Source organism: Epargyreus clarus, unplaced genomic scaffold (genome assembly GCF_041222505.1).
Source record: "Epargyreus clarus isolate Ecla_fem2 unplaced genomic scaffold, WU_Ecla_fem_2.2 ptg000007l, whole genome shotgun sequence".
Lineage (NCBI taxonomy): Eukaryota > Metazoa > Arthropoda > Insecta > Lepidoptera > Hesperiidae > Epargyreus > Epargyreus clarus.
This window is the reverse complement of record NW_027332215.1, coordinates 1625392-1648190: the sequence shown is the minus strand read 5'-3', so window position 1 is coordinate 1648190 and position 22799 is coordinate 1625392. Positions and strand designations below refer to the sequence as shown.

The 22799-nt window shown below is 35.8% G+C and overlaps 1 protein-coding gene across 2 annotated transcripts in view; it reads right to left on the bottom strand.

Annotated features, from left to right (window-relative positions):
- LOC140743221 (uncharacterized) overlaps window positions 1-22799 on the bottom strand; it is a 282021-nt gene that overhangs the window by 111610 nt on the left and 147612 nt on the right. Inside the window, exon 5 of one of the 2 annotated variants that reach the window (XR_012102414.1) lies at window positions 2798-5001. The gene's annotated coding sequence lies outside the window, so the exon portion shown is untranslated. Of the gene's footprint in view, window positions 5002-22799 lie in introns of those variants that run through there. The other variant, XR_012102412.1, reaches the window with a different exon arrangement.

Here is a 22799-nt window from a genome sequence, read left to right as displayed (position 1 = left end):
CAAGGGGGCGTTTCACGCCAAGCCGACAGGAAAAAAGGGAGGTTCTGAATTTTGTTCATATCAATATGAATATGAAAACAAACAGCGATATACTACTTTTTCAAATGATTTCTTGCAAATTGGATTTGATTTCGCATTCACCATCTGAGGAACCAAAAAGTGGCATACTTTTGTTCCAACAACCGAAGGCTAGCTTATAAAAATAACTAGTTCTAGTATATATTCCCATTGTAAAGTAGTTAACATTATAAAATAAGATCTATTATACTATTTTATAATTAGTGAGTATTATTTAATTATTCAGCAGAATAGTTAAATAATACTCACTAATTGTCAGCAGACAACAAACTAATACGTTACCTCACGCTCTGTGCGACATGCATGTACATTAGTTTACCTATCTCCCTAACTACTGGAGATCCCACGATAAAACTTCTGTCGTAATATACTTCTGTCGTAATAAACGTAATATACGTCTGTTGTAACATACTTTTAGCTATATTTTAGGATTAAAAAAATTTAAAAAAATGGTCGAAGTTTTTGAAAAAATATTTTGATAATTTCACTTCTGGTTTTGGACGTGTATTTTTATTTATTTTTCAAAATATATTTTTCTGTTAAGAAGTTCAATCAATTTTCTATAAAAACCGCTAAATTACATACTTTATTTCATTATTTTAATGTACGAAAAAAATCTTTAAAAAATCATGATTTCAATTATCACCATTCTTTAGAAGCTCATAACTCGACAAATAATCACTATATAAAAAATGTGAGCCGTCACGGGACGCCTGGCAGATGTGAAACATCGACATTATTTTGTAAAAGTAATATGCAGAAAAGAACATATTGTGATAGGAACTAAATATGTCATAATGATAAAATAAAATATTACGATTTTTTTTCCAGATAACGATGACTATTTATTGAATAAAAATTTATTTTCATTAAATACAAAAATTTACGAATTTATTTCAAATCGTGACTACTTAATTCGTTTAATCAGTGACTTCGGTAATAGTTATATTCGATGTTGCCTCTGAGGACGGTATTACTGTGACAATTGGTCGATGGTAACTGAAGTATGTTACAAAAGTATTGGACATAACATTATCAAGATATCTAATAAATACAGCATCTATTGTTGTTCCGTATCTGGTGGTAGCTTCTCTTGGATTGTTATTAATTTGCAATTGAAATTCTTCTTGGAGAAACGTAATTAATGGCGTTGATTCATCTTTTGCAAAATTTACATTGAAATCCCCAGCTAAAATCAATGGTAGTTTGTCTTTATTGGTTTTGAAAGTTATTGAACCTTTGTGACTGTACGGAAATAATCTCTCGTGTAAAAATGAAATGATGTCATTTATTTTTTTATTAGGAGAAATGTACACAACAATCATCATCAATTCACTTCCATCTTCTAGTTTAACATGTGAAGCACACATATCGCCAATAGATGTTTGGGAGACATGAACTTGTATTAAAACGACTCCAGTCGCTCTCGCGCGGCGTAGTAATACACACGAATGTCACTGAACACGTTAAACGTCATTATTTTGAATTTTAAGCCTCAAAATGCCTTCTTGTGCAATGCATAAATGCAAAAATTATGCTCGAAAAAGAAACAAGATTCATGGAATCACCTATCACACGTAAATAAAGAGAAATTATTAAATTTTGTTTATTTTTCGTGTTCGATCTGCCATGATTACATGAGTAACCAGAAAGAGACAAAGTAAGAGCGTCTTTATCACTTTCATTGACAAAAACTTTCATTGATTGAATTGAACTGTCATAGATCAATGAAAAAATTTTCATTGATCTATGACCATAGATCAACAGAACAGAAGTGACATTTTATTGAAGCTCACGATGTTCATACGTGTATGTTATAGTTTAAGATCCCACTGCTTAATTTTTATATTAGTGTGTTTTAGTCAAAATATAACTTTTTATAGTTTATTTTAATAAAATAAAATCGATATATGGGAAATTCTGTATCCTAATCTCTAAATTTTCTTCGATATCTGTGGTAAATAATAAAAAATATTACCATAAAATTTATATAGGATAGTATACGGTATTTTAAAATTTCTTTAATTGAATAAATTAACCTAAACATAATTTAATAAACAATCTTTGTATAGCCAGAAATTAATCCTCAAAAAGACCACGGTAAGATTATATAAAATTCGCATGTCACGATGTTAGTTACTGTACTCCTGCGAAACGCTCTTACTGATTTTCATCAAAATTTATATGCATATTCAGTAAGTCTGAGAATTGGCTACTATCTATCTATTTTTCATATCTCTTAAGTGATAAGGGTTGTTCACCCTTAACATTTTTTTTATTTATATGGCAACACAATGTTTGCTGGGTCAGCTAGTACATTTATAAAATGTACACAACTTTGCAATTAATGGTCGTGTGTAAAATAAAACTGAAAATAATAAACATAAATTAGTAAAGATACTTCGCCGCCTTGAAATTGAATGAAGCCACAAACGGCTTATTAGTAAGTTTTTTTTGAATTCTTGACAAATAAAAACATTTTTAGAGAAAATTTACAAATAAATAACTAATACTGCGTAATTTACATAATAGATAAATAATTATTTCAAATATTTTAGGGACATTTTAGCACGGAGACGTGGCAAAACTTTTTTACGCAACTATTTCAATTCTCAAAACTGGGTACATTTTCTTGTTAGGAGTGAGTAATCTTTACTAATATACGATAATAAATATAAACAATTTTTAAATCGTATATTTTAAACCAGTCGATGCATCTGTATAGATACATTCTTTCATCAAATTATATATTTATATAATAATAATTTATTTAGTTAAACTGTACTATAACATTTCTACGTAAACGATGTACTAAAACTATTATCGACAGTTCTGGACATTTTTTACCTTCTGTTCCATTATTTCATTGTCTTTGACAAGCATGAGTATCAATGAGAAATATACGTCCATACGTCCCGTTTTTAACGGGACAGTCCCTTTTTTCGATGCTTCGTGCCGTTGTCTCCGAAATGAACCGTTGCCATTGTCAATTAAGTAACAGTAAATATTATAATTGTGAAAAAAACATGGGGTGCTCCATTTATCAGTTTTCATGAAGCGCCCCACATTTTTTGCACAATTATACTATTTACTTTTCCTTAAATGATTCCTAGATTGAAAATTATTTTCTACTTTTTAGTTAATTTTATCATAAAATCGTGTTTTTTATTATTTCTAACTATATTTTTTCAAGTAAAAAGTATTTGACATAAAAAAATCGATGTCCCGTTTTGACTGAAGTAATCATTGGTCACTATATTCCATGGTCAATATTTACGTTTGCGTACACTTGAAACGCAAGGTCAAACACTAGTTGTCTTTTTTTATCACATTGTTCTAATAGCTCTGTCCCTTATAGAACATTTGTCTATGTAGTTACCCTGGGGGCATTTCACGCCAAGCGGACAGGAAAAAAAAGTGAGGTTCTGAATTTTGTTCATATTGGGGTCAATTATAGTCTTAGTGGATAGGAATGTGAACGTACAATATTATTTTTGATGTGAAACATCTATAGCCGCACGTAAAACCGATTTCTGGCGTGGCGACGCATGCCGTGGCATGCCACGCTATACGATGGTATATATATACAGTCTATATGCAGTAGTGTGTACGGTGTGGCGACGCGTCGCCATGCCCAAAAATATTAATATTTTATCATTATGACATATTTAGTTCCTATCACAATATGTTCTTTTCTGCATATTACTTTTACGAAATAATGTCGATGTTTCACATCTGCCAGGCATCCCGTGACGGCTCACATTGTTTTTTTTATTTTTATTACTGTATGGAACGAAATTAAGGTAATATAAATATTAGAAAATGTAAATTGATCTTAATATTTTTAGATTATTATTTTATTATTGTTGTATTAATTTAATATTGTCAAAAATAAGAAACTACCATTTGAAACGTATTTTCTTGATAGGTCAACACGTTTGTTTACATTTTGGACACCTAATTATGAATCAGACTATACATGATTCATTATTTTACAAAAAAAAATCTTCCTTAAGAAATAAAATAATATTTAAAAAAGACGGCTCTAAAGATACATAAATCACCCAAAATGTAACAAAAAAAATTAATTATAGAAAAGTTTTTTGTTTGTTGTGCTATAATAAAATAATATTTTTAACGAGTAATACTATATAAATATTTGTACTTATAATATTGTGTTACAATAAATTATTTCAAAAACTTGTGGCGCAAATAACATCTGAAAAATGGGAGTTACAAGGATACCCTGCGCGCCACAATCTTTTAAAATTATTTATTGTAGCATACAGGGTGAATTTTTCAAATGGGCCTTCAGGGCCAAGTTTGAAACTATAAGGAATAGCGAAAAATTCTGAAAGGAGTTACGAGGCTGATTTTGAGATAACGAAAACTACATCATTAGATTTTTAATCTTCTTCTTCCCTAGCCGGGAATCGAAGAGAAATACACCACAAACACAACACACATTTTTCCACCACCGGATAGTGTTGCTTATACCCAAATTATTATTACCTATAAGATCCTTGATTAAAAAGTACCGAATTGATTAATTTTTTATAATTGTTCTTTTTTTATATTTTTGTTTTTCATTTTTGTATATATGTAAATTTTGTAAATAAGTTATTTTATATTTACAGTTTAATTTTTTATTTTCTGTAAATTTAATTATAATTGTAAATATTTTTAATTATTTATAATTTATTTTATACATCAAAGTTACACTATTTGAGAGCTTTTTTATACATGGTAATTAAGATACAATAAGATGTGTTCAAATGTATCGCAAAACATAAATATCATACGGTTATATGACACAAATTTTAATGTTAAGTTCACTATTCTGTAAATTGAGAATTGAATGGACAGCATTTATTTGATCCAAACGAATACGCAGCGGCATATGGCAGCTTGACATGTTGTAATCTGAAAAATAAAAACATATATAGTAAATAAAAATATTTTCAAAAACAAAATTTTCTTAGTAACGTAATGTATTTGAAGTTATACTTTTTGATACGCGACAGATTCCTTAGGACTAATTAGGAGAGTAATTTTTACATAACCGACAGAAAAAAGCGGCGCCATTTACTTGTCTAGAAAATATTGCAAGGCTTGCAGAATTAATAAAACGTATCGACGTTACGTTACATATCGTCACGTCTTATATTTTTTATTTTAATAGATTCACTTTTCGCGTATATCTATCATACATCAGTAGTAATAGTGTAGTGGTTGAAAATCGGCCTTTTACTCGGGGGTCCGACGTTCAAAGCGCAAACATGCCCTAATGTTTCAAAATTAGGTGCGTATTAGAAATTAATTATCATTTGCTATAACAGCGAGAAAACATCGTAAGGAGGTTCCCTCAGGTCAGAGAGTTCTTTACAACAATAAAATCTCACAAAGGTGTGTGACGTCTACCAATTTGCACTTGGCCATAGTGGTACACTATGGCCTAAATCCCATTCACTTTAAGAGACACGTGCCTACCAGTTGGAAAATAATGAGTTGATTGTGGGGTTTCTACTCAAATGAATATAAATATAAATGGATTGTTCTATATTTTATATCACCTAAATACAGGGTGTCCCGTAAGTACCACGACAAACTTGGGGAGAACGTAGGTTAGGGTCTGATCTCTTTGAGAAAAAAAAATACCTTAGTAAAAAACGGTGACACGTTTTTGAAATATCGAATGTCTTCTGGTTTTTTAGAAATTTGGATCTCTTCGCCTTCTTTCTTTAACTGCATGAACAAACAACGTGATAGATTCATTTTTTTCTGTTAAATACTGTCAGATAGTTGGTTTACCATATTCAAATGCAAAATGGTTAAAAGATATTAATGGACCCTGGAAAAACTGGGGCTATTTTGAGATTTAAAATTTTTTAATATTTTTTCTGCAACTTTGACTATTCACTGTTTAAAAAAAGTACTGTGGTATAACTGTACGTTGCAAAAAAAACTTGTCTAGTTAATAGAGATTTCAAAATGGTACAACACTACTTGCTATTTGAATTAGTAAAAAAAAAGTTAGAGCTGTTTTTAGAATAAGGAGGCTGCAACATACTTAAATACAAATTGCAAATTGTAGTGATCTATGAAAAAGTTATTCACTTATTGATAAAATATGCTCAAATTGGCGACCTTCTACTCTAATACACGCCCTGCACCTCTTAAGAAAAGATGTTTGTAGACTATTTTATCTTAACTGAGCTATATCAGCGGTAGATTCGTAAATGTTGTTGACTAACAACAGGCTTTGAATATACTTTTTTCTTTAAGACAGCCCCAGTAAAAATAATCCAAAGGATTAAGGTCAGGTGACCGAGCGGGCCATGTGATTGGCCCTGATCGTCCAATCCATCGGCGAGGATAATTTCTGTTCAAGTAAGATCTCATCACTTGATGCCCATAGTGAGCGGGACAGCCGTAGCCGATAGGCTACGCCGAAGATTTAAATTTATATCCTCCAAAATAATTGGAAGTCGCTGCTCGAGAAATTATAAATATATTTCCGAATTTAATGTTGACAGCAACTCCTGTCCTTATATTTGACCATTAAGGATCCCGCTCCAGAGTTTTATTTTAAATTGATATTGTGAACGATGTTCTCTCTTCTCGTGGGGATTGACAGTTTGCCAACTATGAAGGTTGTGGAAATTATGATAACCATCACGCCTAAATGATGTGTCGTCACTCCAGATTATTTTATTAAAAAAGTGTGGGTCTAATTCATGCCTTCGTAACATTTCTCTGCAAAATGTTACCCTCGCCGGATAATCTCTTTCTTGAAAAGTTTGAACACGTTGGATTTTTGTTGTTGGAAATTTGTTGTTACTTAAAACTTTGTGAACGGTAGATTTTGGTATTGCCGTCCGCCTTTCTATCATTCTTAATAAAGTGGATGGATCTTATTCCGCTTCCTCTAATACGGCTTCTACATCTACTTTAGGTCGTAGGTAAGCGTCCTTTGAAAAACCAAGAATTAGACCTTAAAACTAATGTAAATAGTGCTTAATATTTTTTATCTGTATCATATTGAACGAGTTACATGTAAAAATCTTTTACCTTCACATAGTGCTAGATGAACCCGAGTGAAAATTTCATGAGCCGGATGGCGGCGATTGCGGTATCGCTTTGCGTAGTCTCTCAGCAGCCCCTGGCATTGCAGCGCGCTTCTCCGTAAATGAGATGAATATCCGCATATTCATGCGACGAATACAGAGTGTTAGATGCCATATCAATAATGTAATAAAATGAAATGAAAACAGTCCACAATTAATTGTGCCAAAATATAAAAAATATAGCGGTATCGAAATAGTTTTAGTTTAGTTAGTAGTTAGTAATCAGAAAACAGTAATAACGAGTGTTAACTATTGCAATTAATTCGCAAGAAAATGGTGCAGTTAGTGGCCAGATACAAGAAAAATCATTTTAGTTTGTCTAAATTCCGCTATCCCAGTACCAATGTAAAAAGAATCTATCGAGCATGGTTATTGATATTGGAACCTGTGTATGTTAGATAGTTATTATGCTCCACTTGCTGGGTCCATCATCAGATCAAGATACCAAATTATTGTATTGTCATTCAAACTACATATACGTACAAAGTTACATTTCGACACGATAGTCATAAGGTTAAAATTGACTTCCAAAATTGTACTACTTGATTTTTTAGTTTTTTACAAATAAAGGATGATATTATTATGTAATGTGTTAGTAGGTAATAATGTGATTTTGTACTGTTTAGCACGTTGTGAGTCGGTAAAATGGGTAATTTAAATACAAATCCGATCTTCATATTTTAGTTTGTTTCAGCCTGCTTATTCTAAAAACAACTCTAACTTTTTTTTTTTACTAATTCAATTAGTAAGTGTTGTACCTTTGAAAAAGCTAGTTGCTATCATGAAAAGGCTAGTTTACTTTGCTATGATTTATTGATTCACATTCAATGAGATTATGACAATACAATATAGATAGATTGAGTACACGCTTCGCGGTAGACAGTTACTGAGGTAAATTGCTTATGACGACCGCGCCCGGGACCCAAAATGCTGACAAAACAATAATTATTATATGTACAGTATTAGCCCGTACATGCTCCCGGGGGAGAAAAAATAAGATATACAGTAATAATGATGAAAACAAGTTTGACTAAAGTTTTATAGCGGAAATAATAAATCACTCAAACAACGATTTTCGACACACACACTGATCACACGATACACTCGGAATGTTGGTACCCCTGCTTCGAGAGGTAGCCCTGAAAGTCGTTGGGGTCCTGCCCCAACCAACAGGTTGGGGCATGACCGTTGTGTTCGGTCGCCGCTCGACGACAGCTTCCTACTCCGAAGGAGTGTGCTGCAACGCATCAGCTCCGGTGACTTGCCATCTGCGTCGTACACGTCTCCATAACAATGACGCTCCCAGGATGCCTACCACCACGAACATCACATAGATGGCAACGTAGTGGTGAATATCATGGACAGATACATCCACAAAATCTGCTTGTTTTTGAATATTGCGGATGCTCTTATCGATTTTGTGCAATTCTCCCTTTCTAAGTTCGGTGTCAGGATGTTTCATGTTAGGCAATGGAATGGATAAATTAATAAGACGATTCATCGGCGGTACAGCCGTGATGATCACCTCAGATCGTAAATGTAAAACGTTCGATTGTTCCATTTTGTCTGAGTAAATAAGAATGTCGTCGGTCTTTATCATACAGTTGTCTGAGCTTGATGTTACTATGCCTGCTCCAGCTAGTTAGAATAGTAGGTATTTTTTCAACATTCTCGTTTTAATTTTAAGTAATGGATATAATTTACGGAGATCGTTATGGACATTCTCAATAGGTAGAATCACGTCGGAGGATAGCTGCGTAGTAATTGCACTAAGTTCATGCAAATGCTGATCCGGAGTTATGAGATGAAAATAAAATTTTCCTTGATAAACGTCTGTAATTTGATCTAATAGCATGCCTTGGATTTCCTTCATTTGATGTAAGAGATTGCTAGCTGTTAAGGCTCCAAGGGTAAAGTCATTTCCGATGCTATTTTGGTTGATCTTGCATGCTAGGTTGTTCAATGCTTCCCCAAGAGTTTTTATGTTCTTATGAATAGCCTCATGCTGATGGCCCATAGTTTCTTCGGTACGCTTGAGTAGATTGTATTCAGCTTCCACAATTGAGGTCTGATTATTCCATAATGCTGCTAGGTGTTTCTGGTTATCACGCATTTGTGTTATATGTCGCCGGTATTGTTCGGCGATTCGCTCGTCCAGTACGCCGAACATGATAAGCCCGCGACGCTGTCTAGGCTGTTCGCCTTCGTGCTGTGTGAGCAACATCTGGTTATAGTGTTGCAGTTCCGAGTAGCCGTGACGTAATTATGACAATATTACGTCACAAAATAACGTATGATATAGCATTGCAAGGGTGTGGTTAAGGCATTTAATATATTTATGCAATGCGAAAGATCCTTGCCAGAATGAATCCATTTCATAGTACACAACGAGTTTCCATTCATCACGTACCAGTTGTATATTAAACATTTTATCAAATTATAAGTTTTGATTACGAATGGATTTATTAGGAGTCTTTCTTGTGCAGATGCGAAAATAATTGTGAATAAAATGTAATATAACTGGATTGTCAAAACGTTCGTATATTTTGTATTTGTTGTTTGTATATCCAGCGTTCCTTAATATCTTTCTCCTCTCCTTAATATCTATCTATCCTTCCTAATATAATATTTTGAATATAGTAAACCAACTATCTGACAGTATTTAACAGAAAAAAAATCAATCTATCACGTCATTTGTACATGCAGTTAACGAAAGAAGGCGAAGAGAGCCGAATTTCTAAAAAAAAACAGAAGACATTCGATATTTCAAAAACGGTGAGACTTTTACTAAGGCTTTTTTTTTCTCAGAGAGGTCAGACCCTAACCTACGTTCTCCCCAAGTTTGTCGTGGTACTTACGGGACACCTTGTATATTGTCATACGTATGTAAAATTGCATACACACACTTTTTTCGAATTTTCTGAAAACCCTTTCATTTGACACTCATATCATAAGAATACATACATAAAAAATAATCGCCATGGCATCTTAGTGTCTGATATATTGGGGTGACGTAGCTAATAGTACGTTTGATTGTTAAATGTGTGTGCAAAGTTTTAGCTCAATTGGTTAGGGGTAACTGGGTTAAAATTGCAATTGACCCTCACATAGTAACACATGCGACACACTGGCCCTGCAGAGAACGCGTTCCTGACAGCTCGGGACCGTATGAACAATGTAACTACAAAGTGGCGTCTAAGATACAGTGAATTCAAATGACTTATTACCCGACTGCCAAGGAAGGGTTACGTTTTTCGCGCGTATCTTGTATGTTTGTCTTCCTTTATTAACGGCTGGATGAATTTTAACAGTAAAGCGTCATTATATTCGGTTCAAATACCCGAGTGGCCTTAAAGATAGGCGTTAGTAAAAAATAAACATGGCGGATTTTTGGTGCGAAATGGTAACATCTTTCAAAAAAAAGTTAACTGAACCTACCTGACTAGGGTATCAAAAGAAAGGAAATTAAACGGAGATTATAAAAACATATTTGTATATATGTCGGAGAAGGACGGCTCTCATCGACATCATTGATAGAATCTATGGGTTTTGTGGGCGTTGTCATAGGGTAGATGCAGTCACAAATACAGTAATCACAGTATTTATTGTTCTTAACATTTATAACTTCGGATTTACACAATAATATTAAATGACCATTTCACTTTTTAGAAATCAACGTGCAGCCGAAACCAATATTGTTATGGTTGTGGTGCCAATGGCATCACACGCGCTAACTGCAAAAACTGTGCAGGTAAGCACTCATTTTGTTCTTACAATGTAGTCTCGCGTTCGGGGAATAATAATTGTAATTCATTTGGAAATAATTATAATTCATTGAGAAATAATTATAATTTAATTGGAAATAATTATAATTCATTGAGAAATAATTGTAATTTAATTGGAAACAATTATAATTCATTGAGAAATAATTGTAATTTAATGGGAAATAATTGTACAAATGCAAAAAAAATAATTATCGTAAAAATAAAAATGTTCGTTTTACAAATAGTTTACAAAATAATGTAAAGTCGAGAAATTGTAATAATCGTAAGTTATTACCATGTGACGGTGTGGGTGAATCGATTCGGCAGGAAAGCGCTCCGATTGCGTTACCTTTCGTTTCTCGTTTTAAAGGTCGACCGATACTCGAAATCGAGATATTCGTTTGTTAGATACGGCAGCTAAGCAAAGTGTTGCGGGCTCAACTTTACGCGATCTTTTGTATAAATCAAAGTGTCCGATGCGTTCAAGTTTCATGTCCATTAAGCTCGCCGACGGCCTCGTACGGGATCTTGAGGTCCAACTTGTGGATGTTCAAGTTAAACTTAAAGGTACGTTTATACCCCTTACATTCGTCATTTTACCGGACTCTACCGGAAATGAAACATTACTAGGTATAGATTTTATTAGGAAAGCTCGTTTAATTACCGATTTTTCGAAAGATTTATGGTACACAGCTGATCGACCTCAGGTCATTCACCCATTAAAGAGTGAGACCTCTCGTAACTTTTTAGGATGACAATGATGGCAACTGACATCTTACGTTCAGACGAAGGTTCGATGCTGTCACCTATTGAGAAGGAAGAGCTCAATTTGATTCTCAATGAGTATGAAGACATCTTCTGACCAGGGGAGCGCCTACGCCGTTCGCGGAATACCGTATTGACACTGGTGACGCCCCACCCATTGCGATGCCGCCATACCGCCTCACGCCTGCTAAGAAGAGCATTATGGAGATGGAATTGAATAAAATGCTGCGTGAGGACATCATTGAAGAGTGCGAGTCTCAATGGGCCGCACCAGCTCTTTTAGTGCCAAAGAAGGATGGCACATTCCGGTTTTGCGTGGATTATCGTAACTTAAACGCGGTTACGAAGGCGGACTCATATCCACTGCCCGTCATTGATGACTTGTTGCAGTATACAGGCAAGAGCTGTTTTATGAGCACCATTGACCTTCAAGCCGGATATTGGCAGATGTCTGTTAGAGCTGAGGATAGAGACAAAACTGCGTTCGTCTCACCTTTCGGAGTTCACAGATTTAAGCGCATGCCATTCGGTCTGTGTAACGCGCCAGCCACCTCTCAGCGTCTCATCGATCGGTTTCGTTCGGGATCTTCTCTTCGGGATGTCACAGTATTGGGTTACATAGACGATTTAATAATAATTTCAGAGACCTTCGCGCAACATCTAAAGGATCTGCGCGCGGTCTTCGACAGGCTTCGCGTCTTCACCCTCCGCGCTAATCGTACTAAATGCGTCTTTGCAAGAGAGAGCGTGAAATACTTAGGTCATATCATTACGCCGAAGGGTGTAGCACCGGACCCGGACAAGATTGACGCTATTGTTAATATGAAAGAGCCGACCACGCTAAAACATTTTAAGTCATTTTTGCAAACTTGCTCATGGTTTCGCAAGTTCGTACCTAACTTCTCTCAATTTGCCCAGCCTTTGACTATGCTTGCGCGGAAAGATCAGTCTTGGCTGTGGGGAGAAGATCAGATTAATGCCTTCAACGAGTTAAAGAGGCCCTCGGCCCCAATTCTTATTCAACCTGATTATGGTAAACCATTTATTCTCAGAACCGATGCAAGTAACTACGCATTAGGAGCTGTTCTAATGCAAGGAGACTCACCGCGCAACGAACAGCCAATTGCATTCGCCAGTCGACTGTTAACGGCAGCTGAGCGGCACTATTCCAACACTGAGCGCGAGGCGCTTGCAGTCGTGTGGGCCGTCGAAAAGTTTCGTGGTTATATCGACGGGCATCCTGTGCATGTTGCTAGTGATCACCAGCCCCTGAAATGGCTACTAACCATAAAATCGCCCGCCGGAAGGCTCGTGCGATGGGCGATGAAACTATAGGCATTTGATCTACAGGTGGATTATACTCCTGGAAAAGCTAATGTGGTGGCTGATTCGCTCAGTCGTCCTACGTGCGAAGAGGAGACTCGCGATACTTGCGGTGTATGTACCGTAGTAGTCGAAGCACCACATTGGGCAGCTACGTCTCTGCGTGAGGATCAGCTGGCGGACCCTGAAGTTTCCAAGATCATTCATGGCCTGGAAGGGAAAGATGAGTTAGAAATGAATAGATGGGCGAGTAAAGGTTACCATACGTGTCAGGGGGTACTATACCGTTATACCGAAGTTGAGACCGAAGAACCGCAGCTCGTGGTGCCTGAAAGTAGAAGAAAACAGGTGATGGCGGAATGCCACGACGCAACTACAGCTGGTCACGGAGGGTTAGAGCGGACTCTTCATCGGATATCTCAACGGTTCTACTTCCCTGGAATGCGCCGTTATGTGGCTGATGATATTAAAACCTGTCTTGAGTGTCAACGTTATAAGCCATCCAACGAGAAACCTGCAGGGTTATTACAGGCGCCTGTTCCAGCACAGCGCTTCGAAGTCGTTGCTGTAGAGTTGTTCGGTCCACTACCCAAAGGCCGTAATGGTGAGAGATGGGTGTTAATTGTAGAAGACACTGCTAGTAAATGGATCGAACTGTTTGCCCTCGTCGATGCTATAGCTGAGGCTTGCGCTAAGGAAGGAGCATCGAGGAAGTGTTTCTTCGTTTTGGTGTTCCAAGACGTATGGTTTCCGATAATGGCGTGCAGTTTATTGCTGACGTCATGCAAAAGGCTATGTTCATATTGGGAGTAAAGCAAAATTTGGTTCCGCTGTACCATCCAGAGGCGAACCCCGTCGAGCGAAAGAATCACGATCTAAAGGTGCAATTGGCAATCATGGTTGAAGGTCATCACCATCAGTGGCCTGAGGCACTATCGTTCATTCGTTTTGCTTTCAACACGTCTCTGACAAAGGCTACGCAGCAGACTCTCGCGTATCTAACATTCGCCCGTGAACTTGATTCGCCACAAGCAGTACAGAGCGATCTTCGTGCTGTCATAAAGGCTGAAAATTATGTGCCACAGATCACAACTTATCTGCTGAAGCTCGTCGATACTCTCAGTTCTAGTAAGGAATGTATTGAGCGACAGCAAGATCTTCGTAAGGCTGAGAAGGACAAATCTCGCAAAACAGCTGAACTTGAAGTCGGTGATCTGGTCTTGATGAAGACGCACATCCTTAGTAGTTCCTCAAAAGGGGTTAGTTCCAAATTTGTACCTAAACAGGATGGCCCCTATATTGTTTCTAAGAAGATTAGTCCTACGACCTACTTATTATCCTTTCCCGATAAACCCGAAGAAGTCGTTGGAAAGTATCATATCTCAGACTTAAGATTTTATCATTCACGAGAGGGAACAGAAGGTCCTCAGGTTCCGTCACCTGTCGTTCCCAAACGTAGTAGAGGTAGGCTTCGGAAACTTTAACTTGATCCACCGTGAGGGCACTTGGTTGGATCAAAAGGGGGAGGATGTAGGCAGCCCATAATAAGCCGTTGGGCATCCAAGGTTGTGCCTCAAGGTCTCGTGCGATGTTGCCGCCTCGCCGACCTGCGCGCGCATCCCAACGGCCGTTCGCGCGCCGCCGCCCGCGCTTTTCAAGTAGTCTGGTTGAGTCCTCGATGCCGAGCGTTACGTATTGTGTACCAAAAAAACAAAATAATAACTTACATATTGTTACAATTGTTATTATTTTTATATTTTTTGTCTGTTTTTTTTTTGTGGATGACTGTATGAAAATTTATCTGTCGGTAAATGTGGACCGCTTACTTTTAATTCCCTAATAAGATCTTTGGGAGTAGGGAATGGCTGAAAAACAGCGCTGCGCGGGATTTCTATCCCGCGTTATCTAAAGCTGAGCCACTTCCTATTGCCCCATCGCATGTATGTTAAAAAAAATATTTGTATGTATCGTAATCTATTGTTTTATTAATGTGTATGGCAATAAATTATTTTATTATTATTATTATTTATATTTTTTTAAACAAAGTTTTGGATAAAGATCTCAACTACGCGGGCTTTAGGCCAAACGTTAATTGAGGAAAGGGAAGAATTATGTGTCGATAGAGAGAAATTTTCTGACGATTCTGCAAGTATTTAATATGACTGCTTTTTGTATGGTAAGAAATGTGAGGGGGTGTATCTGTAATATTTTTAAGCTAGCATGTAAAGTTTTTGGGATAATACCGGTGGAGGAAATGACAATAGGCACAGTCTTAACTCTGTCAACTTTCCACTGTGTTTTTAGCTCAATAGTAAGATCTGTGTATTTAGTAAGTTTATTGGTGTAGGTAGTTTCTAAGTTGTGTGTATTGGGTATAGCTATATCAATTAAGTAGACTGTTTTCTTTTCTTTATCATGTAGAGTTATATCGGGTCTATTGTAATGGACTGTTTTATCTGTAATTATTGTACGATCCCAGTACAATTTGAATTTAGGAGTTTCTAGGATTACTGCAGGGGAATATTTGTAATAGTTTCTGTAATCAATTTATATTTTAATGCCAAGTATTGGTGGATTATAGCAGCAACCTGGTCGTGTCTATGCTTGTAATCCGTTTGAACAATGCATCTGCAAGCTCCTGTGATATGTTGTATGGTTTCACTACTACTATGACAATGTCGACAGAGATCAGTTACTAAATTTGGATCTTTAATAATATATTTTCTGTAATTCCTAGTATCAATGACCTGGTCCTGTATGCCAAACATGAGACCCTCAGTTTCAGAAAACAGTTCGCCTCTTTTTAACCATGCGTTTGACGCAGCTTTGTCAACGTGCGGTTTATTTAAATCGAGTCGATGTCCTCCGTGCAGGGATTTTTTAACCCAAGTGTTGATTTTTTGTTCTGGTGTTATTTCATCTATTTGTCTATTCTGATTTCTTAGATTAAGTGGTGTCAATTTCTTATCTGCTTGTACAGTTGCTAAATGAATTTGTGAATGGTGTGACCTGTTATAGAAGTAATTTCGTAATGATTTTAATTGTTTGTTGTGTAAATTCTGTATGTCAATAATATTTCTTCCTCCTTCCTGGCGTGGGAGGGTCTGTCTTTGAATGCAAGCTCTAGGGTGGTGTTTTCTGTATTTCGTCAAGGTTGTGTTAATGATTCTCTGCAGTCTCTGTAAATCGGTTTGTGTCCAATGTATGATTCCAAAGGAATATGTCAGTATTGGTATGGCGTACGTATTAACTGCCTTAATTGTATCGCGAGCGTTTAATTGTGTATTTAGTATTTTGTGTAATCTAGATTAGAATTTTTCAGTTAAATTAATTTTTGTTTCTTTATGATGTATTAAACGTGATTGCTGATATCCTAAGTATTTATATCCTTCTGATTGATCAACTGGTTCTATTATATCGTTATTGTTTATGTTATATGAATTATATTCAACTACACCTTTGTGTATAGATTGTATTTTACATTTTGCTATGCCAAACTGCATGCAAATGTCAGATGAAAAGGTTTCAGTGACTTTAGCTAATGTGTGTATTTCATTAAGTGTACTGCCAAATAATTTAATGTCATCCATATACATTAAATGTGATATGGTATGTTGTTCTTTTTCGTACTTTATCTTAAATCCTTTATTACTGTTATTCAGAAGCTGCGAAAGTGGGTTTAGTGCTAAGCAAAACCAAAGAGGGCTTAAGGCATCTCCTTGAAATATACCTCTCTTTATGTTTAGCAAATTTGTTTCAATAATTCCTGTACTAGTGTGTAATTTAATTTTAGTTTTACAAACATTCATAACTGATTCTAAAAATTGTACTATTGTAGGGTGTATATTGTAATGTTTTAATATGTAAACCAACCAAGAATGTGGTACTGAGTCAAAAGCCTTTTGGTAATCTATATACATAGTATATATACTTCTTTGCATTGGCTTGCTTCATGACAACAGCATCAATGGTGAGTTGTTCTTTATTATTATTATTATTATTATTATTTACCATAGCTCTGATTACAGGCAGCGATTGAAGTAGGCTCATAACTAACATGTCAAAAAATATGCCATCTATGCCAGTTGCATTTGACTTGATTGACCGAATTATTTTTAAAATAACAGTTTCGCAGACTACAATTAAATCAAAGACATCGTTTATGCACACATTAAATTCAAAATGGATTAAATATGAAATAGAGACATTACGATTACCAGGCACATTTAAAAAATGATAGATTTTTTATTGGGATCTTCTATCTTTCTAAGGACCGGTATTCTATATGACATACAAACATAGGGACAGGGTAAAAAATATGTGAACATAATTACAAGACTCTTATACGTGAGCCACATAAACAAGACACTACAACACTTACTTACACAGACTACTATTTCTAAACAACAGTTAATTATTGACTTTTGGAAAGTTTTCAACTGTGGATCAGTTGAAAACGGGGAATTTCCCAAAAACCCTGTCGAGGTCCATCATATTCCGGATCCGATGGGCCATAGCGCCATGTTCCCTACGAGCGTAAAATTTGCCGTCTTTCGTCCAAGTGTAACGCCACCCGACTTGCCAAGCTATCTCTCTAGCTTTAAAACTTTTATTTTTCGTAAGATGTTCATTGACGAAGAACGGTCGAGAGGTCGCTCGAAGACCAAGTCCGTCCGTAGTGAGCGAGCGGCGCACGCGTGCGGCGTGCAGGTGCGCATTGCGTGTGTGCGGGGCGCAAGCCGCACCACTATGGGCCTCGGTATAAGCGCGTCCTTTTGTTCACTGCGTATACGAATTACGACCTATTCGCACGCAGTTGACTATATCTCCCTATTCTAATGGAACGCCGAGTTTAATGGTACATACATTAATTATATGGAGAACACTCTCGTCGCCCTCCTCCGGGATACCGGCAACCTCTAAATCCGTCAGAAGCAACTGTTGTTCTTAATCATTTAAGTCTTGCTTCAGTTCGTCTATAATGACCTCAAAATTTTGCATTTTAGTGTTTAACTCTTTCTGTCCGTGGTGTCTTATCTATAATATCTATTTTTTTCTCGAGAGTATCTGTGTAGATAATAAAGTCATGCGAAGAACGTGTGTTCTTCGCATGACTTTATTAGCTGGCGTACGACAATTCCTGTCTCAAGGAACGAAATTCATCCCGAGTCTCCCGCATTTCCTGTCGAAATGTACGTATTTCACTTGTCAGCTCAGTCTCATGAGATTTCAAACCAATGTCCTGTACCCTTACCATGAGTTTTTACGTTTTGACAAATATGACTGTTTTGGTATTTGTTTACGTATTTGCCCATACAATTTCCAATCAGCGCCCCTAGCGGATTATATACGAACTTGGAAATAGTATGGGCCAATACGTAAACAAATACCAAAACAGTCATATTTGTCAAAACGTAAAATCTCATGGTAATGGTACTGGACGGTGTAATTTAGGGATTCTTGTGTACATTTTTCAGTTACGTATATCGAACTGAAATGCTTGACGGGGGTGCTCGAGTCAGTCAGTCAGTCAGTCAGTCAGCGGGACGTCATACCCTCCGGGTCTCTCATATGCTAAGGCAATGTTAACATAGGGGCGGTGGGCATGGAATGTTTGTGCCCGCCCTCGGGAATGTTTGTGCAAGCTCTGTGCGTTTGTTTACAGCACTTTGGACAGGTAACGCCCTCTGCCGCCGACATAAACTTTCCGCACGCGTTGCATTTGGCCATGTTTGGTGGATGTACATACAGACTAATTTGGTTAATCCTCCCTAGATGTCACTTCTGTACTTTGCTTTGTTAGAATGTCTCACCAGACGTCTCGTCTGTGCACTGAGATGTTAAATAACGCGAGGGTAACGATTAATGTTAATGACGTTAATGATAACGTTGTTAACAATTAAGGGAATGATTTCAATATTTACTTTGTTTTCTTGTTGTTAACACAGAACTTCGCGTCTCCACTTTATAAACCACTTATCAAACAATTTGTTATGTATAGATTGGTAAGCTCAGATATCACAAACACGGCGTATACTCCGAAATATTAATTTTTAATTTGGAATAGACTTAGGGTGGGTTGCATCATGTAACTTTAACAATTACAGAAGCATAACCAACCGTCAAATCCATGGTTAAGAAAATAATTAGTTGCACCATTTTAGATGAGGTTGAAATTAACTTCATAACTAATACTTAACTTTAACCGGTCAAGTTCGATCGGTTAAAGTTACAGTAACAGTCAACTTCTCTATCTGTCAATTTCGAATAAAAATTGCGGTGACAGCGACAGAAATGACGTTAATGACAAATCAAATGATGCAACACAGAATTCTTACATTCCATCGCTACCGTCATAGTTACTATTGGTCTAAGATCCGAAGCTAAATCGAACTGTACCGAGCTGATAATAGAATGAAACTCATTTTATAATTAAATTAGTACATTGGGTAATACATTAAAAATGGGTTTGCTAAAAAAATCCTGGACAGGATAATTTTAATTATTTTTTGAAAAATTAAAATTTAATTGAAAATTAAATTTTGCAACATCAAGATAATAAGAAAATTCTATTCTGAGTGAATGTTAAAAACATACAGAATGTGCAGGCTTTGGGTTGCCTATTATTTACGTGGACGAACTACTGGGTTGGCAGGTATAAACAGGTATTTCGCTGGCAACTACTTTCACTCATGATGATAATAGATAAAAATTTATATCAGTAGAAGCGCTGTTTTATTGTGAACACGTTGATATAGGGTTGTCTGCAAAATGAAAATTAATTTTTCAAAAAATAATTAAAATTATCCTGTCCATGATTTTTTTAGCAAACCCATTTTTAATGTATTACCCAATGTACTAATTTCGTTATAAAATGAGTTTCATTCTATTATCAGCTCGGTCCAGTTCGACTTAGCTTCGGATCTTCTACTATATTATATTTAACTGTGACGGAAACTTTAACCGGATTTTCGATGCAACTCACCCTTAGAGTGTAACTGCTTTACTGACGTCCGTGAAGTCACTCCTACAGTGCTTTTTACAGTGCATTTACTTCTATGGCTGCTATAATAACAAATATTAAACATAAATGAAAATTTAGTGGTATGGACCCGAGGTTTCCGCAATTCCACTCGCACTTGGCCAATATTTTTATCATTTCTACAATAATTTATCAATGAGCAAATTATGGAATCTAGTTTATATCTAGATATGTACCGACCTTTACAACAGGTGGAGTATAACACAAAAGCGTGTCAAACGCACGGTTTCCAAATATTTTAGATTTATACGTGGATTATTTACTGTCGTCATTAAGCAATCTATCGAATGTTTTTCTTACCAATTATCGAGACTAAATGATTTCTACCTACCTGGAAAGTTTTCCGGGAGTTTGAAAATTGGTATTTTTATTTATTTTGATGTGCTTTCCAATGTGGTAAATACGTCGCCTCTTAATCGAGGGGTCCGAGTTTTAAATCCCAGGAACGCATTTTTGTTTTTTTTAATTATTATATGCGTATTATAAAATTAAGTTGTGTGACATCTACCAATTGGCCAAGAGGCCAGCGCGGTCGACTTTGACCTTATCCTCTTCATTCTGAGGAGGCCCAGCAGTGGGACCGTGGTGGATCGATGACAATGATATGTGATATGTTCAAGATTACTAGATTGGATGGTAGAATGGTAACCATAGCAGGTATAAAGGAAAGCGCAGACATACTTTCAGACGAGATAATGAGTCTCTGTCAAACAAATCCCGGGGAATTATAAGGCTTATAAGAATTATAGGAACCTCATTAGAATCTTAAAAATAAAGGAGATGTTTCAAAATGTATGGGCTCCCGGCCACCTTTTGTACACTATACTAAAAACTAAGAAAACATGCAAAGAACAATTCGTAGGGATTCATTTTCTTCAAATCATGTTCGTTTAATTGTTAAAAAACAATAATTTACGCTTAAACTTGCAACACAACAGTGGAAAAACATCATGGCGGTAGTGATTGTCATCTGTCATTCTATTTTAACTTACTATGCGATTGGGCGTAGATATATAAATATTGTATTGTATGTATTGAGAAACAATACCTATATTTGATACACATTAATTATATTTACTTTCATAAATCTTGACTTAAAACAAACATACCAAAATTTGTATTTCTATACCAATTTATTTTAGTTAAAACATTCAAGTGGTTTTTAGTAAGTACACATTTAGATAATATTTTATTTATTCTTCACTTAGATACATTATTTATTCATTTTCAATATGTTCCCTTATCAATATTTTCATCTAATCATGTAGCAGGTTCTGTAATATCCTGTGACGAGCTCAGCCCAAACATCAAACAATGGTCATAATGTGAGCGCAGCTACCTACGAGTACGGTTCGTTGCCCAGCGATGCAGTTGCAATAATAACTGATTATTTTGTCATCCCAAGAATGTCTTTGTCTTGCTATTGTAATTATCTAAAAAAGCGAAATATAAAAAGATTAGCTTCTGTAGTTTAAAATTATTAACGATTATTTCACCATTAATACAAATAACTGATGTATATTTTACCTGATGATATTGAATCCTTGTGAACACAATCCACAGCGATCGCACGAAAATCACAAGAGTCCATAAAACATAAGCTGGGCAAACAAGCAAGGTAGAATCAGTCCAAAATCGTAACCAACACAGAGTAGAAACATATTCAGGATTGAAATGGAATCTTCTCATCAGTACATATTTATTCAACGTTTACATTGGATTCCACTATTATTATATAATATGTATATATCTACGTTTACACATATCAAATTGACAACTTCTTCTTTTTAATTTTACATGTTACTTACATCTATAAAACCAGATACTATTTAAAAGGTGGTTTTGTTATAATTATTATAATTAATTAATTAAATTCAGAAATAATGACGGGATACCCAAAACAAAAGCCAGGTTGTAAAGTACTAAAATAACAATAACTTTACGACAAAAACAGCGAAATACAGAATTACCGACATCCAAAGAGTATAGTAAGCTATGTATGGGGTACACATAGTTTTGAAATCTTGACATTGACAGTATTCCGCCATATTTAATATTTCAATGAGGAATGCTTATTTTAAATATTTTTAAACGGGAATACGAGTGTACTTCCGTTTAGAACATACCTCCAATCGATCTGAATTTTGGTACACATATGGATTTAGGCTCCCTAATTAAGAATATCATACTCAAAATACCGCAAATTATATTTTCAAGGTCAAATTGCTAAAAAATGTTTTTTTAATGGTTTTCCGCGTATATTGCAGCAAACATGAACGTTAGAGAAAAATGTTTCAAACAAAAGTTGTAGACGCTAAAAAGATCAAAATTTTTTGTTCTGTATGTTTTCCGCACAAACCCAGTTGTTTGGGAGAAAAATGAGGTGCACTTCCGAAAACCCCCACGTCCGATCGATTTGAAACTTGGCTCGGACTTTCCTTTGGATGTTCGAAGACAACCCCTAAAGGGATTTTTGGCGCATACCCATAGTTACCGAGAAATTAAATTGTGAAAATTGCATTTTAGCACGCGCGTTATATTTATATAGTGCGGAGTTTTCTTTAGTCGGTAATGTAATTTTCCCTGTCCCAACCTAACCTAGCCAATAATATAGTATTGCGTATAGCCTAGCCTATAGTGTTTCGTATTGAATTGGTTAGGTTAAGTTGGAACATATAAGACAATATAAAACTAAGCGAG